Genomic DNA, 19,063 nt, shown 5'->3' with positions numbered 1-19,063 from the left:
CATGTCGTATGAAGAAAGGTTGTGGGAGCTAGGGTTTTTCACTGTTGAGCGAAGAAGGCAGAGAGGTGACTTGATAGAGGTGTACAAGGTGATGAGAGGCATGGATGGAGTGGATAGCCAGAGTTTTATTCCCCAGGGTGGAAATGGCTGTCGTGATGGGACATAATTCTAAGGTGACTGGAAGAAAGTACAGGGGAAATGTCAGATGTAGTTATTTACACAGAAAGTGGTGGTGTGTGGAATGCACTGCCTGCAGCGGTGGTGGAGTCAGAGGCATTAGGGACATTTAAGCGACTCTTAGACAGACACATGGACAGCAGTAAATTGAAGGGGTGTAGGTTGGGACGATCTTGGATTATCATAGATTATCATAGAATTTACAGTGCAGAAGAAGGCCATTCGGCCCATCGAGTCTGCACCAGCTCTTGGAAAGAGCACCCTACCCAAGGTCAACACCTCCACCCTATCCCCATAACCCAACGCTAAGGGCAATTTTGGACACTAAGGGCAATTTATCATGGCCAATCCAACTAACCTGCACATCTTTGGACTGTGGGAGGAAACCGGAGCACCCGGAGGAAATCCACGCACACACGGGGAGGATGTGCAGACTCCGCACAGACAATGACCCAAGCCGGAATTGAACCTGGGACCCTGGAGCTGTGAAGCAATTGTGGTATCCACAATGCTACCGTGCCGGCCATTTATTAGGATAAATGGCCGGCACAACATCGTGGGCTGAAGGGCCTGTACTGTGCTGCACCGTTCTATGTTCTATCCATGTGTCTAGTCAGGCCATGTCGGCCAATGGTAATAGACTCGGATAAATTGGTTCGAACAACATTGTGCCTGGGCAATTCACATACAATGCCACGCTTGGTATAATTGTGGTATGATGTCACAAGGTAGTAATTGTTCCAAGTATTGGGCACTATTAAACACAGTCTGATTGCTTACTTCTACCGCTAACGTGCAGTTCGCATATGTAGTCTACTCGCAGTAATCTTCCGTACTATTGGCTCTCTCTGGGCACAACCAGTTATTTAACCCACCCCCTTTGCATACCCGGAGGTGGATAGAGAATATCTCACCTGCCCTTTGTATTGCATGTTCAGGGACATCCTTCCGTTGAACAAACAGACCATTCCCATAGTGTCCCAAGTTGTTCACCCGAAGACGTTCATGGGTACTATGCTTCCCTGACCTGGGAATATGCAACATCATTCCGATCAGGAAGGTATGGTTCTCATTGGCAAAGGTAACGCAACTGGCCAATGTCAACTCCCTCAGGTGTTCAGGAGTTTGGTGGGCAGTTTTTACCCAAGCCTTCAATTGATCAATACTGAACCAATTAGGTACTCGGTGTCCAGCCAGCTAGTGTAGATTGGCCTGAAGGTTTTGTGACAAGTATGTTGCATTGCACAACTGCACGAGGTCCATCGAGCTAGCACTCTGTCTATCAATTAACTCATTTATCGTGGTCTGATATTTTTGCAACTGTTTAAGTTCCCTTCACGCAACCTGACTGACTTGTTGCTAAGATCTGCAGCCGTTTCGGCATCGTGGTATATGTCCTTAACTGCAGCTATTATTTGCCCTTTCATAACCACAATCTCTTCACTTATCTCAGAAATGTCAAGGGTGTTGACAGTCGAAACTCCTGCCCCATACCTCCAACAGCCAATTCCACTATGCCTCTCTGTTGTCGCTTACGTGTTGCCAATCCACCCCCATTCAAAATATCCCTCTCCAAGGCTACAAACAGTCCTTGCCCATAGCAATTGGTTGGGAAGTGTAGACTGGTGAGATTAACCACAACGTTCCCACATTCATTTCCAGGTACATCGTCACGAATGCGTCGGGGGGGGGGGGGTGGTCAGAACGAACCCATGTCCAATAGAGGGGCTTGTTTAGCACACTGGGCTGAATCGCTAGCTTTTAAAGCAGACCAAGGCAGGCCAGCAGCACGGTTCGATTCCCGTACCAGCCTCCCAGAACAGGCGCCGGAATGTGGCGACTAGGGGCTTTTCACAGTAACTTAATTGAAGCCTACTCGTGACAATAAGCGATTTTCAATTCATTTCATAGTGATGTACTCATCACATTCGGGCTATGGGGTTTTCCTTGGACTCGTGGTTGTCCTCGAGCCGTAGCTCGCCGATGTCACAGTGGTGGTGAAAGGCTCGTATCAGGTGGGGACCTTGCTTCCTACAATATCCCACCCGATTCGCGGGCTCTTGTGCAGACTGGCTGCCTACCGCACTTCGCTGATACAAAGCTGTTAATCTGTCATATATCATCTCATGATTTTCAGTACGGTAAGGTGACTGGTGGGGATCTATGCAGTGAATTTCCAAACCGTCCCATTTTACTTTATATTATACAATGGGGCGATTTGTGCCATCGATTGCATTTAACGTCCTCTCATCGGTCATTTAAAAAAACAATGTCATCTTGCCTGGGGTTGAAAGCGTCCCAGCTTTCCGTACCACCTGCCATTCCCTTGATCCTGAGTTCCCAACTGATACAGGGCCAAGGTATATCGGAATGCAAGTCATTCGTATGAGCTGCCCCTCAGGAACGTAGAGTCACGTTTGCGAATACATCCTGAGACCCATCATAATTAAAACCTGCTCCACTCCCCCCTTTTGCATCTCTCATAACATTTACAGCAGCACAACGCACCCGCGTGACATTACGTTACATGTGATCATTGGTTCTTGTGTCAGCGATATCCGGCTCCTTTCGCGTCCCTGGCGGTGGTCGATGTTGATGGCTGCAACCAGAAATGAAGTGGGGCTCCAACGTGGACTAGCAATAGAATCCAGTGAATAAACACGCACCTTCAGGCGCTCGATTAGCATGATATCATTCGCATCATTTTCAGTCCTCCCTCGTATTTGTCCAATATCCTGAGCCACTTTGAGCCACAATATCCTGAGCCCATGTACATCCATGTAAGTTCCATTACAAGTCCGCAGCTGGCAATGTCATGGCTACTTGGGCTCGCCGACTCACCGGAGGGCTCACTCAATCCTTGCGACTATGAGACTACTCATGAGGATATGGTTTCAACTCCGTGCAGTGCCGCCACCGCGGAACGGGTTTCTCGTCGATTAGGCACATGTTTCTCCAGCAATGATTATTGCATAGGGTCCCTCCCATCGAACCACTATTCCCTTTTTACCTTACACGAGTTTTACCATTACCCTATCCCCTGGTGTTGGTAGTTTGGTGGTATACTTTGCACTCAGTTTGTCCAAACTCTATGATGTTGCTGTGCCTTAAGGGCATGCCGGCTGTCCACCAGATCTTCCATGCATTGGAGTCCTGTTTCTCGGCTTATCTCAAGTTCCGCCCCTCCAGTTATCACCTCCTCCAGAAAGCGCATTGCTCTTCCTGTCATTAACTCAAACGGGGTTAGACCCGTCATCCAGGCGTCCTCTTTGTCGCAGCAATATCGCAGGCAGGGCCCATGCCCAATTGTTCCTGTCCTGCAATGTAGCTTTGGCCAGGCTGTTTTTTTAATGTCCTGTTTATCCACTCTACCATTCCCGAGCTTTGTGGGTGGTATGGAATATGGAATCTTTGCCGGATCGCTCAAACCTTACAAGCCTCCGTCATGACTTTTACCGTGAAATGGGCCCATTGGTCACAATCCAGTTGAAGTCGCACCCTTGGTATTTTGTTCATCAATATCAAAGGCACGGTACTGGCGGTGGCGTCCTCGCCATGGAATGCTTCCACCCACTGGGTGCATTGATCCACAATCACCAAACAGTATGTTTTGCCCTGTACCCGAGGCAAAGGCCGAGTGAAATCTAGTTGCAAATTTTCCTCTGGCCCTATGAGCCGGAGCTGACTTCCCATTTTTATCTTGCAGTGACGCCCTGGTTCCATCAGGGAGCACTGCATGCATCGCTGGCAGAATTTGATCTCAACCCTGCCCATTCTCTTCCATCACCAACATTCCTTTGGTGGTGGAAGGGAATCGTCATGTTTTCCCTGTCTGTGTGCGCTTGTCCATGATATATGTCGAACAGGGGTTGTTGCACGGTTTCAGGGGCTATTATCTTTCCCTCTCTCCTGCATATTCGATGATGGCCTACCCGCCTCCCGTTCTTTCTCCACCCCTTCTTTTCCTCCACTAGTTATCGTTCTTGCACCTGCCTTACATCAATATCAGCATTTCCTGCGGCCTTCACGGCTGCTATTCCTGGAGTCTGCATCCTCATCCATTCCTGCTTTAATAGGTAATTTGCAGCCTGATGGGCCCAACTGTTACCTTTCTGGACAGAATTCTCAATTTTCCGATGGGCTTGGACCTTAATTACGGCTGCTTCTAAGGGCTGTCGGACGGCCAGGATCAAGTCCATGATTATATTCTCATGCTATACGTGTCCTCCGCTGGAGGTCACAAACTCTCGCCTACTCCAAGCTGTCATGTAGTCATGAACTACGCCAAAAGCGTACCTACTGTCCGTGTACACATTGATTCGCTTTCCCTTCCCCCATTCTGGGGCCCTTGTTGAAGCTATTCATTTAGCTAATTGTGCTGAGTGGTTCCACGGGATCTGTTCTCCTGCAATCAACGCACCTTATCCACTACAACCCGTGCTGTACGGGCTCTCCACCGATATACTTCCTTGCTCCATCCACAGAAAAGTCGCTCACTCCCCCATCCACCAGTGGTTCTCCTGCCAAGTCTCCACTAGTGTCCTCCTCTACTTCCACAACGCATTCATGCTCCTTGTATCATTAACCCTATCGCAGAATTTTCCCTCATATCGTCACAGATTTCCACATGTCAGTCCCTTGGTAAAATATTAGCTTCTCACTTTGAGCGTCTACTATCCGAGCCACCCTTCAGTCGTCCAGCCTCTAATAACAAAAACTGTCCAGAGGATAATGAAAGTTCCGGAGATGCTGAAGAGTAAAATCATTGACTTCCTTCTGCTCTCCATCTCTGGGTCTTTGCGATTATCTCCCTGACGCTGAGCCCTCAGAATGTGTCTGATTGTTAGAGCGTTGATCAACAGGATTAAACCGAATGGGATCAATGACATTCAAACCTGAGAAAACTTGATAAATAAAACCCACATAGGATCAGTGAAAAAACTGCTCTTTGGCCGACAACCCCACTGGGCATTGTCGATTATCTGTATAGGTTCATCCAGGAAGTACCAGTGGATGTTTTTTATTACGAGCAGGAGGACGGCTGTTGACTGAATCACAGCTGCAGTTTTCCCAGTGCAATATTTAGTTTTCAGTTTCTGGCAGCCAATGGCCACAAATCGATCAAAGGAGAAAGTGACTGTGAACCAGACAGAACAGGACGATGCTGCAGAAATCAGGAAAATGTTAGCACTACACACAGGGGTGAATTCCAGGAAATTCCGGGGAATATAATAAACATTCATTCTGTCCAGTATGACGCGAGTGATAAGAAACAGCAGATCCGCCACTGCCATGGCCACCAGGTAGCGAGTGGTGCAGGTAGAGAGGCCACACTTCCCCCGTCACAGAATCACAAATCCCAGTAAATTGACTGTTGAGATGGAAGGGAGAAGAGCCTGGAAATTACTGATTAAACATTCTCCGTGCCTGAACCAGGACAGGATTTCAGCATCAATACAATGGGCAGTGTGTGAGTGGGAGTGTTGGAAGAAGAGTGGACACAGAGATGAACATTGCAACGAGGGAAGGATCAACCGTAACTAGGGCTTAAACCTCGAAATGGAAAAGTGTGAATTGCAGCCCTGTCAGTTTGATGGCAGGCGTCGGAAAATCTTCATTATTCAGATACATTTGGGAAAGGTGACATTACTCGTTTAGACTGATTTGCAGGATTAACTCAGCCAGGCAAGGTTTCACAACCCAGCTGCACACAGACCAGAAATTGCCATCCCTCCTCACTCCCAATTATTGGGACACACCACGGATTGGCCCGTTCATTGAACTTGATTCCTGATGGAGTTAGATACCACTCCTATATTATTGGAATTATTGGCATTTTCCGCGATCAATAGGAAAAAAAAACAAGCACAGGTTCTCCTCAGTTCATAATTTTGAGACGACTAGAGCCTGTCCACTCTCGATAAATTCCTCAAGCCACACCCCTTTCTGGTTCGATCATTCGTGAGGTACCCTTTCCCAAGAACACTCCGTTGTCAGTTTCCGAACATCGACAAATCGCATTATTCCCAGGAATATATCGTCTCCCGGTTTGGAAACAATTTCTAACAGTCTTCGCTCAGGAATATTCCCCAGGGTTCACTTGACAGGAGTAGACTCTCTCCAGATTTCGATTCATTGTGTACGATTAAAAAGATTGGGTATTCCAAATAAAGGGGCGTTAAGATGGATGAGAAAGTTCTCAGTTTAAAGTTGTTGAAGGTAAAGTTGAGTCGTGAGCGCTGTGACGTGTCTAATTCGAAGGTGACATGTTGCTCCTCCAGCTTGCGTTGGGCTTCACTGGATCCTTGCAGCAGGTCAAGGACAGACATGTGGGCATGAGAGCAAGGTGCTGAGTTATAATAGCCGGAACAGGAAGATCGGTGTCATATTTGTGGGCTGGGTGAAGGTATTCCGCAACGTGGTTGCCCAGTCTGTGTTTAGTCTCCTCAATGTAGTGGAGACGGTATTGAGAGCAGCTAATCCAGTAGGCAAATTAACGGAGCACAAGTGACAAACTGCTTCACCAGAAAGGAGAGATTAATGACCGGAATCATGACACATGATGAGGTAAAGGGGATAAAATTGGTGCACCGTCTTCTATTGCAAAGGATTGTGGAGTGGGAAAGGGATTGGATAAGTGGACTCAGGTGTGAACGAAGGAGCAGTAACTGATGAATGCAGACAATGTGGGGTGCGGTTGGAGAGGTGAGAAGATGTGTTTGGTGGTGGCATGATGCAGGGGTTGATGGAAATGATGGTGGATAATCATTTGGAAGTGAAGGCCAGTTGTGTGGACAGTGAGGATAGGGGCACAGTATTATCTTGACGGGGCGGAGGTGTGGGAAATAAATTGAACATGGTTGAGAGCCCTGTAAACCCAAGGAACTACGGTTACCACGGTTATGGAAAAAGGCAGAATTTACAGACAAATCCAAATTGAGAGTGCTAGTGAATACATTGGAGGAATACAACTAAATACAGAAACACGTACGTCATCAATTATAAACTTGCGAAGTGGGTATTTCAATGGGAAATTAGTTTCCCGATCGCTCAGAGTCCGCTGCTGCATTTTCATCAGAACCATGAGTGGTGCAATCACTCATTGGAAGAGAAGCGTCTGGATGGATTGGAGTGGTTTCTGTGTTCAGATGAACGCATTCACAAATCGTTTGAAGCACCAAAAAAATAATTTAGAACACCCATAAAAATGTAACAAACATTGGAGTCCATTTCCGGATTAACAGAAATGAAAAACACATCACAAAGTCTCTGAGATTACTGCACAGTTGTGCGGATTTTTATATCAGATAACATTACACTGAATATGTGTTTCAGTTCATGATAAAACACAGATATCGAGACTTTTCACTTAACACAGCAAATATAAAACATCTTCAAAACACAGCAAAACTCTTCCTATTTTCAAACTAATCCAAAGGTAAAAAAACATCGAGAGAGGGCGAGGGAGAGAGAGAGGGGGAGAAATAGAGAGATCTCTCTCCATGTGATGGAGCGACCATTCACCAATAAACCATATTTTTTATAATTAGATCAAATTTATTGGTGTATGATTTTTAAAATCTCGTACTTGGAATTATGATGTTGTGGGTTTCACAATAACATGTTTAAACAAAGGGCTCGATTGGCAGCTGAACACTGGAAGATACAGATAATTCAGGAGAGATAGAGCAGCGCATAAAATAGCTGGGTGAGTAGCATTACTGGTCGAGGGGAATATGTTTTTATTTAAATTAGCATACGTAATTATTTTTTTCCAATTAAGGGGCCAATCCACCTGCCAAGCACATCTTTTGGTTGTGGGAGCGGAACCCACGCAAACACGTGAATAATGTGCAAACATTACACGGTCGGTGCCCCAGAGCTGGAATCGAACCTGGAACTTTAGTGCCTTGAAGCCGCAATGCTAACCACTGTGCCACCGTGCTGCCCAGAACCAATTTATTTCAGTCAAGTTCCTGAACGACACACAATACAATGCTTTAAGGACAGCTAGTTCCAGTAACATATGAATAATTGGATTAGATAATGGGAAGATTGTTGGCAGTGTGAATGAGCAGAGAGTTCTCGGTGTCCATGTACATAGATCCCTGAAAGTTGCCACCCAGGTTGAGAGGGTTGTTAATAAGGCGTACTTTTATTGGTAGAGGGATTGAGATTCGGAGTGATGACGTCATTTTGCAGCGATACAAAACTCTGGTGCGGCCGCATTTGGAGTATTGCGTGCAGTTCTGGTCCCCGTATTATAGAAAATATTTGGACGCATTGGAAAGGGTGCAGAGGAGATTTGTTCTTTTGTTCTTGCAGTAAAGAATACTAAGCGAAAGGGGCGCGACTGCAATAAAGAACGCAGAGAGAGTGGGGTGAGACTTCAATAAAGAGCACGGAGAGAGAGGGGCGAGACTGCAGTAAAAAACGTGACGAGAGAAGAGTGAGCCTCCAATTAAACGGCTGGAGAGAGAGGGTGAGACTTCAATAAAGAGAGAGAAGGGCGACACTGCAATAAAGAGGGGACAGAGAAGGGTGAGACAGCAATAAATAATGGAGAGAGAGAGGATAGAGGCTGCAATAAAGAGCGCGGAGAAAGAGAAGCGAGACTTCAAAAAAGAGCGTAGAGAGAGTGGGGTGGGACATCAATAAATAGAACGGCGTAAAAGAGGTGCGAGACTTCAATAAAGAGTGTGGAGAGAGAGGGGTGAAACTTCAATCAACAGCGGAGAAAGAGGGGCCAGACTGCAATAAAGAGTGTGGAGAGAGAGGGGCGTGACGTCAATAAAGTGCATGATGAAGAGAGGGGTGAGAAGGATATAGTGGATGATGAGTCTGGGGATAGTCAAGTTCACATTGATATCAAAAAGGAGGCGGTGTTGGGCGTCTTGAAAAACATGAATGGAGAAAGGTCCCCAGGGTCTGATGGGGTCTACCTCAGAATAATGAGCGAGGCAAGGTAGGAACTTGCTGGGACTTTGACAGTAATCTGTGTATCTTCGCTGGCTACACGTTGCGTTCCAGATTGATGGAGAATAGCGAATGTTGTTCCTTTGTTCAAGAAAGGTATCAAGGATAATACAAGAAAGTACAGTTCGATGGGTCTTACGTCAGTGGTAGGGAAATTATTGGAGCGGATTCTTCAAGACAGGATTTATACCGATCTGGATGTAAGTGTACCTATTAGCGAGAGGCAACATGGTTTTGTGAAGGGGAGGTCGTGTCTCACGAACGTGATCAAGTTTTTCGCGGTACGATGAAGATAGGGAAGTGGATGTTGTCTACTTAGACTTCAGAAAGGCCTTTGAGAAGGTCCTTCGTGGCATGCAGCTACAGAAGATATAAATCACGCGGAACCAGAGGTGATCTGGCAAGACAGATACAGAACTGGCTCGGTCATAGAAGACAGCGTGTTTGTCTGATCGGAGAGCTGTGACCAGTGGTGTTCGGCAGCAATAAGTGCTGGGACCTTTGTAGTTCATCGTACATATAAAATAATTTGGCGGAAAATGTAACATGTATGATTAGTAAGTTTGTGGATGACACAAAGGTTGTTGGGATTGCGGATAGCTACATGGATTGCAGGAGGATGCACCATCATTTCGATCGTTTGGAGACTTGCGGAGAGATGGCAGATGGAGTTTATGTTAGGTCATACATTTTGGAAGGTCTAATACAGGCGAGGAATATCCAGTAAATTACCCTTAATAGTATTGACGGACAGATGGTTCTTTGTGTACAGGTGCACAAGTAACTGAAAGTGACAACTCAGGTGGAGAAAGTAGTCAAGGAGGCATACCTTCATAGACCACGGCATTGAGTATGAAAATTGGCAAGTAATCATGCAGCTGTGCAGAACCTTAATTAGTCCACATTTGGAGCATCCTGTTCAATTCCGGTCTCCACATTCCCAAAAGGATGTGGAAGCTTTGCGGGGGATACAGAAGTGGATTATCAGGATGTCGGCTGGTATTGAGCGATTTAGCAATGTGGAAAGGTAGGATTCATTTGGTTTGCTGTCACTGGAACGATGGAGTTTGAGGGGCGATCTGATAGTATTCTAACAGAATATGAGGGGCATGGACAGAGTGAATAGTCAGAAATTTTATCTCCAGGATGGAGGAGCCAATTACTAGGGGATACACGTTTAAGATGTGACAGGCAAAGTTTAGAGCTGCTGTGCGAGGAAGGATTTTTTGCACAGAGGTGCCTGGAAGAAGCTGCCAGAGGATGCTGAAAACAGGTACAATAGTGAAGTTTCAGGGCGTCTTGACAAATACATAAATTGGATGGGCATAGAGGGATGTGGACCCGGAAGTGCACACGTTTTTTGTTTCGGCAGGTACCATGGTCGGCGCATGCTTGGAGGGCCGTCGGGCACGTTCTTGTGCTGTACTTTTCTTTGATATTTGTTCTTTGTTCTATACTAATGAACTAAATATCAGTGTGCAGGGCACGATATCAAAATATATGCTTGACACACAACCTGGAATACGGATCACAAAGAGGAGAAGGAGGGAAACAATTTTCAACAGGACAGAGATAGGTTGGTGCAATGGACAGACACAAGCCGATCACATGTACTACAGAAAATTATGAAGTGTTTCAGTTTGGTCGGACGAACACACGGAAAATCCGACATAAAATAATGTTTGCATTTCTAAAAGTATTTCAGAGCAACAGTGACCTGATTGTTTGAGTCAATTCATCATTGAAGGTGACACAACAGGTCAAGATAGCTTAATAAATCGTAAGTGATGCTCGATATAAATAATAGGGGTAGAGAGAACAATGTCATAAAACGGTGTAATACAACTCCATTTGAAACAGATATAAATATAATTTGTTCATCAGATGCAGACATCCGTAGATAGGCTGCATTTATTTACGACCCGTAATTGCTCTTGAGAAGATGATAGTGCGATGTCCTCTTAACGTTTTGCAATCCATGTTGTGTGAGTAAATGGACAGCGCTTTCGGGAAGTTATCTCTCGGATTTTGAACAAGCGACAGAGAAGGTGATGCTATTTCAGGTCAGAATATTGTGTTGCTTTGAGGGAACTTTGCAGGTGGTGGTGCCCCAATGAATCATCTGCTTTTCTCCTTCGAAGTGGTGGAAGTCAAGAGCTAGGAAGATGCTGTCGAAGCAACCTTGGTGTGTTGCTAAAGTGCATTTTGCACATGGTGCATACTGCTGCAAGTGGTTGTTGGTGGTGTAATGTTTGAATGCTAAATGAGTGCCAATCTAGCGGTTTGTTTCTCCCGAAAGCTGTCAGTGTTGTTGTCAATCTTCACAGCAACATGAAATTATTCTGTGATACAGCGCCACATGCTGGATAATTCAGGCACTTTAAAGAGAATGGGTCACAATCTCAAGCAACTGATTTGTGTCAAGTTTCACTCTCCTCTTTAACTTCAATCACAACATACCACGGACCATTTCCCCAATTGATAATGAAGGGATAGTTTAATGTTCCAGGTCTTTGGCATTGCAGTTTAGATTTCATATTTCCAGCTTTCTGTGAATTTTGAATTTTATCTCTAAAGAAATTGCAGTCTCTCTCACTTTCCCATCGTCCTCTATCCCCATCCCAAAATTTAATTTTGTTTTGTAACTGCACCAGTTACTAAACATGCAACTAAATCATCTCACACACTTTGGGTACGTTAATGAATAAAAATGTTCTGTTGCAATTGGATAAAGACGCAGCAACTTGCGCCGCATTATGTGTGTGTGTGTGTATGTGTATAACATTGTGACTTTCGATCCTATTATCCCGTCCAGAAATAAGGTGGTGTTGCACTCTGTGGTACCATTTCCAGATCGAAGGTTAAACCCAGGGGTTATGCACACCGTCTTGTGGTTGGAAAATAACGGAGTGGCAGTGAGATCCTCCAGTACCCTGAATGATATTTTATCCTTCAAGCAAGACTTAACAAATTAACCTTCATTATCATTTTGTCCGAATCTAGATTCTCTGTTGCGAGATATTAATCCAGACAATATTTTGCAATGATATATCAAGCAAAATAATCTTAATTTCATACAGCGAGCAGTGGCAGAAGATTCAACCGTAACTTTTAAAGGGGATTGCAGAAATACTTGGCGTTTTGGGGGGTTGTTCGGAAGGCAGTACAGAAATTTATCCCGAGGAGGAAACATGCTAAGGGGAGGACAAGGCATCCATGGCTGACGTGGGAAGTCAAGGACAGCATGAACGCTAAAGGAAAAAAGCATACAACGTTGCGAGGAATAGTGGGAAAACAGAGGATTGGAAAGCCATTAAAAGCGAGCCGATGGCAACTAAAAAAAGCAATAAGGGGGGAAAAGATGAAGTATGGGTGCAATCTAGCTAGTGATATAAAGGAAGATAGGAAGAGCGTTTTCAACATATAAAAGGTAGGAGAGAGGCCAAAATAGACATTGGACCACTGGAAAATGTGGCTGGCAAGTAATAATAGGAAACAAAGAAATGGCAAACGAAATGTATAGTTACTTTGCATCAGCATTCACGGTGAAGTCACCAGTGGGATGCCAGCGCTCCAGGACAACCAGGAGGCAGAGGTGAGTGCAGTGACCATTATTAAGGAGAAGGTTCTGGGGAAAGGGAAAGGTCTGAAGGTGGATGAATCACCCGGACCGGATGAGGTGAGTGTAGTGACCATTATTCCGGAGAAGGTTCTGAGGAAAGGGAAAGGTCTGAGGGTGGATGAATCACCCGGACAGAATGGACTACACACCATAGTTCTATAAGAGATAGCTCAGGAGATTGTGGAGGCATTGGTGATGGTCTTTCGTGAATCACTGGCGGCAGGAAGAGTCCCAGAGGACTGGAAAGAGGTTCATGTAACGCCCCTGTTTAAGACGGGAGAAAGGCAGAAAACGGGAAATTATAGACCACTTAGCCTGATTTCAGTTACTGGTGAGATTTTAGAGTCCATTATTAAAAATGAGATTGCGGAGTACTTGGATGTGCATTATAAAATAGGACTAAGTCAGCACGGCGTCGTCATGGGCAAGTCGTGTCTGACAATTCTGTTAGACTGCTTTGAGGAAGGATCAAGTAAGTTAGACAAAGGATAACAAATGGACGTAATTTATTTAGATTTCCAGAAGGCCGTTGACAAGGTGCCACATAATGGACTGTTAAATAAGTTAAGAACCCATGGTGTTAAAGTTAAGACCCTTGCATCGATATAAGATTGGCTGACTGCCAGAAAGCAGAGAGTGGGGATAAAGCGGTCTCTTTCAGGATAGCAGCCGTTGACTAGTGGTGTACCTCAACAGTCGGTGCTGGGACCACAACTTTTCACAATATACATTAATTATCTGGAGGAAGGAACTGAAGGCACACTTGCTAAGTTTGCAGATGATACAACAGGGTCAGGTAGTATTGAGGAAGAAGGCGGGCTGCAGAGAGACTGACATAGAACAACATGGAACATAGACCAGTACAGCACAGAACAGGCCATTCGGCCCTCGATGTTCTGTCGAGCCTTGTTCAATACCACGATCAAGCTATTCCACTCCCTGTCATTCTGGTGTGCTCCATGTGCCTATCCAATAACCGGTGAAAGTTTTTAAAGTGTCCGACCCCACTATCACAGCAGGCAGTCCATTCCACACACTAACCACACTCTGAGTAAAGAACCCACCTTGGACATCCCTCCGAAAACTCCCACCCTGAACCTTATAGTTATGCCCCCTTTTAACAGCCACATCCACCCGAGGAAATAGCCTCTGAACGTCCACTCTATCTATCCCCCTCATCATCTTATAAACATCTTTTGAGTCGCCTCTCATCTTCCTCCGCTCCAAAGAGAAAAGCGTGGCTCCCTCAACCTTTCCTCATAAGACCTCTCCTCCAAACCAGGCAACATCCTGGAGGAAGAAGGAGGCCTATGTGAAAATGAGGTGTGAAGTTTCAGTTGGGGCGCTTGATGGTTACAAGGTAGCGAGGAAGGATCTAAAGAGAGAGCTAAGACGAGCAAGGAGGGGACATGAGAAGTATTTGGCAGGTAGGATCAAGGAAAACCCAAAAGCTTTCTCCAGGTATGTCAGGAATAAAAGAATGACGAGGGTAAGAGTAGGGCCAGTCAAGGACAGGGATGGGAAGTTGTTTGTGGAGACTGAAGAGATAGGCGAGATACTAAATGAATATTTTTCGTCAATATTCACTCAGGAAAAAGAGAATGTTATGGAGGAGAATGTTGAGACGCAGGCTATTAGAATAGATGGCATTGAGGTACGTAGGGAAGAGGTGTTGGCAATTCTGGACAGCCTGAAAATAGATAAGTCCCAGGGGCCTGATGGGATTTATCCTAGGAATCTCTGGCAAGCCAGGGAAGAGATTTCTGAGCCTTTGGCTTTGATTTTTATGTCATCATTGCCTGGAGGAATAGTGCCATAGGACTGGAGGAGAGCAAATGTGGTCCCTCTGTTCAAGAAGGGGAGTAGAGACAACCCCGGCAACTATGGAGCGGTGAGCCTCACGTCTACTGTGGGTAAAGTCTTGGAGGGGATTATAAGAGACAAGATTTATAATCAACTTGATAGGAATAATATGATTAGGGATAGTCAGCATGGCTTTGTGAAGGGTAGGTCATGCCTCACAAACCTTATCGAGTTCTTTGAGAAGGTGACTGAACAGATAAACGAGGGTAGAGCAGTTGATGTGGTGTATAAGGATTTCAGTAAAGCGTTTGATAAGGTTCCCCACGGTAGGCGATTGCAGAAAGTACGGAGGCTGGGGATTGAGGGTGATTTAGAGATGTGGATCATAAATTGGCTAGCTGAAAGAAGACAGCGGGTGGTGGTTGATGGGAAATGTTCACAATGGAGTTCAGTTACAAGTGGCGTACCATAAGGATCTGTTCTGGGGCCGTTGCTGTTTATTATTTTTATAAATGACCTAGAGGAGGGCGCCGAAGGGTGGGTGAGTAAATTTGCAGACGACACTAAAGTCGGTGTTGTTGTCGACAGTGCGGAAGGATGTTGCAGGTTGCAGAGGGACATAGATAAGCAGCAGAGCTGGGCTGATAGGTGGCAAATGGAGTTTAATGTAGAGAAGTGTGAGGTGATTCACTTTGGAAGGAATAACAGGAATGCGGAATATTTGGCTAATGGTAAAGTTCTTGGAAGTGTGGATGAGCAGAGGGATCTCGGTGTCCATGTACATAGATCCCTGAAAGTTGCCACCCAGGTTGATGGAGTTGTGAAGAAGGCCTATGGTGTGTTGGCCTTCATTGGTAGTGGGATTGAGTTAGGGAGTCGTGAGGTCATGTTGCAACTGTACAAAACTCTGGTACGGCCACATTTGGAGTATTGCGTACAGTTCTGGTCACCTCATAATAGGAAGGACGTGGAAGCTTTGGAGTGGGTGCAGAGGAGATTTACTAGGATGTTGCCTGGTATGGAGGGAAAATCTTATGAGGAAAGGCTGATGGACTTGAGGCTGTTTACGTTAGAGAGAAGAAGGTTAAGAGGAGACTTAATAGAGGCATACAAAATTATCAGAGGGTTAGATAGGGTGGACAATGAGAGCCTTCTCCCGCGGATGGAAATGGTTAGCACGAGGGGACATAGCTTTAAACTGAGGGATAATAGATATAGGACAGAGGTCAGAGGTCGGTTCTTTACGCAAAGAGCGGTGAGGCCGTGGAATGCCTTACCTGCAACAGTCGTGAACTCGCCAACATTGAGGGTATTTAAAAGTTTATTGGATAAGCATCTGGATGATAATGGCATAGTGTAGGTTAGATAGCTTTTGTTTTTTGACTTCCCATGTCGGTGCAACATCGTGGGCCGAAGGGCCTGTACTGCGCTGTATCGTTCTATGTTCTATGTTCTAAATCTCCTTTGCACCCTTTCCAGTGCTTCCACGTCCTTCCGAAAGTGAGGTGGCCAGAACTGTACACCATACTCCAAATGTGGTCTCGCCAGGGTAATCTACAGTTGCTGCATAACCCCACGGCGCTTAAACTCGAGCCTCCTGTTAATAAACGCGAACAGACTATAGGCCTTCTTCACGGCTCTGTCCACTTGAGTGGCAACCTTTTGAGATCTATGGACATGATTCCAAGGTCTCTCTGTTCCCCCACATTTCTCAGAACCCTGCCGTTGACTCGGTAATCCGCATTCAAAATGTTCCTTCCAAAACGAATCAACTCGCACTTATCAGGATTAAACTCCATTTGCCATTTTTCTGCCCAGCTATGCATCCTATCAATGTCTCTTTGCAGCCAACAACAGCCCTCCACCTCATCCACTACTCCACCAATCTTGCTGTCATCAGCAAGTTTACTGACCCACCCTTCAGCCCCCTCCTCAAAGTCATTGATAAAAATCACAAATAGCAGCGGACCCAGCACTGATCCCTGTGGTACACCGGTGGTAACTGGTCTCCAGCCTGAAAATTTTCCATCCACCACCACTCTCTGTCCTCTCTGTGATAGCCAGTTACTTATCCAATTGGCCAAATTTCTCTCTATCCCACACCTCCTTACTTTCTTCATGAGCCGACCATGGGGAACCTTACGAAGCGCCTTACTAAAATCCTTGTTTTCAACATCAACTGCTCTACCTTCATCTACACACCGAGTAACCTCCTCAACGAATTCAATCAAATTTGTGAGGCAAGACTTTCCCTCCACGAACCCGTGTTGAAAATCCCGGATTAAGCTGCATCTTTCCAAATGGTCACGAATCATATCCTTTAGGACCTTTTCCATTAACTTAGCGACCACCGAAATAAGACCAACCGCCCTATAATTAAATTGGCCATTCCTATTTCATTTCTTGAACAGAGGAACAGCATTCGCCACTCTACAGTCCTCTGGCACTATCCCCGTGGAAAATGAAGACCCAAGATCACAGCCAAGGTCTCTGCATTCTCATCCCTTGCCTCCTAAAGAATTTCTAGGATATATCCCATCTGGCCCAGGAGACTTGTCGACCATAAGTTTTTTTTTTAATTGCTAATACATCCTTCCCCAGCATACCCGCCTGTATCACACTCTGATCCTCAAAAACATGGCCCCTCTCCTTGGTGAAAACTGAAGAAAAGTATTCATTCAACACCTCTACTATCTCTTCTGACTCATGCCCAAGTTCCCACTACTGTCCTTGACCGGCCCATACCTCACCGTGGTCATTCTTTTATTTCTCACATAAGAGTAGGGCCTTGGGGTTTTCCTTGATCTGACCCGCCATGGCTTATCGTGCCCGCTCCTAGCTCTCCTAAGCACTTTTTCAGCTCATTCCTTGCTACGTTGTAACCCTCAAGCGACCCAACTGAACCTTGTTTTGTCATCCTTACATATGCCTCTTTTTTACTCTTGACAAGACATTCAACCTCTTTTTGACCCATGGTTCCCACACACGGCCATTTCCTCTGTGCCTGACAGGAACATACCTATCAAGGGAACGCAGTATTTGTTCCTTGAACCAGCTCCACTTTTCATTTGTGCCTTTCCTTGACAATTTCTGTTCCCATCTTATGCTCCCTAATTCTTGCCTAATCGCATCATAATTACCGCACACCAATTATAAACCTTGCCCTGCCGTATGGCCCTGCCCCTCTCCATTGCAATTGTGAAAGGCACCGAATTATGGTCACTATGTCCAACGTGCTCTCCCACAAACAAATCTAACACTTGGCCCTGTTCATTACCCAGTAACAAATTCAATGTGGCCCCCACGTATTTTTGGCCTATCCACACATTGTGTCAGGAAACTCTCCTGCACACACTGTACAAAAACTGCCCCGTCAGAACTGTTCGACTTATGGAGGGTCCAATCAATATTTGGAAAGTTAAAGTCACCCATTACAACTACACTGTGACCTCTACACCTATCCATAATCTGTTTTGCAATTTCTTCCTCCACATCTCTATTACTATTTGGGGGCCTATAGAAAACTCCGAACAATGTGACCGCTCCTTTCCTATTTCTAACTTCGGCCGATATTACCTCAGTAGACAGATCCCTTTCAAACTGCCTTTCTGCAGCTGTTAAACTATCCTTGGTTAACAATTCAACTCCTTCACCTCTTTTACCACCTTCCCTGCTCTGACTGAAACATCTATACCCCGGAACGTCCAATAACCATTCCTGTCCCTGTTCTAACCATGTCCCGGTAATGCCACCAACATCATAGTCCCAAGTACCAATCCACGTTCTAAGTTCATCTACCTTATTCCGGATGCTACTTGCATTGAAGTAGACACAGTTCAACCCACCTTCCTATCTACCGGTAGACGCCTGCGACCTTGATACCCCCCTCAGTACCTCATTACCCTCAACACTGGCTTCGGGACAACAGCTCGTTTTCCCAGCACCCTGACAAATTAGTTTAAACCCCGCCGGAAAAGCCGTAGCAAATTTCCCTCCCAGGATATCGGTGCATCTCTGGTTCAGGTGCAAACCACCCTGTCTGTACAGGTCCCACCTTCCCCAGAATGTGCTCCAATTATCCACGTAACCGAAACCCTCCCTCCTACACCATTCCTGCAGCCACGTGTTTATCTGCACTCTCTTCCTGTTCCTCAACTCGCTAGCACGTGGCACCGGCAATAAACCAGAGATGACAACATCGTTTGTCCTGGATCTCAGCTTCCACTCTAGCTCCCTAAATTCGTGTTTTAAATCCCCGTCCCTTCTCTTACCTATGTCGTTGGCACCACGACTTGTGGCTGTTCCCCCTCTCCCTTAAGGATTCTAAAAACACGGTCCGAGACGTCACAGACCCTGGCACCCGGGAGGCAACATACCATCCGTGAGTATCTTTCGTTGCCACAGAACCGTCTATCTGTCCCTCTAACTATCGAGTCCCCAATAACTATTGCTCTCCTGCTCAGCCTCCTTCCCTTCTGAGCCACA

The sequence above is a fragment of the Scyliorhinus torazame genome, chromosome 26 (assembly GCF_047496885.1).
Source record: "Scyliorhinus torazame isolate Kashiwa2021f chromosome 26, sScyTor2.1, whole genome shotgun sequence".
Classification (NCBI taxonomy): Eukaryota; Metazoa; Chordata; class Chondrichthyes; order Carcharhiniformes; family Scyliorhinidae; genus Scyliorhinus; species Scyliorhinus torazame.
Note: the sequence above shows the minus strand (reverse complement) of the source record.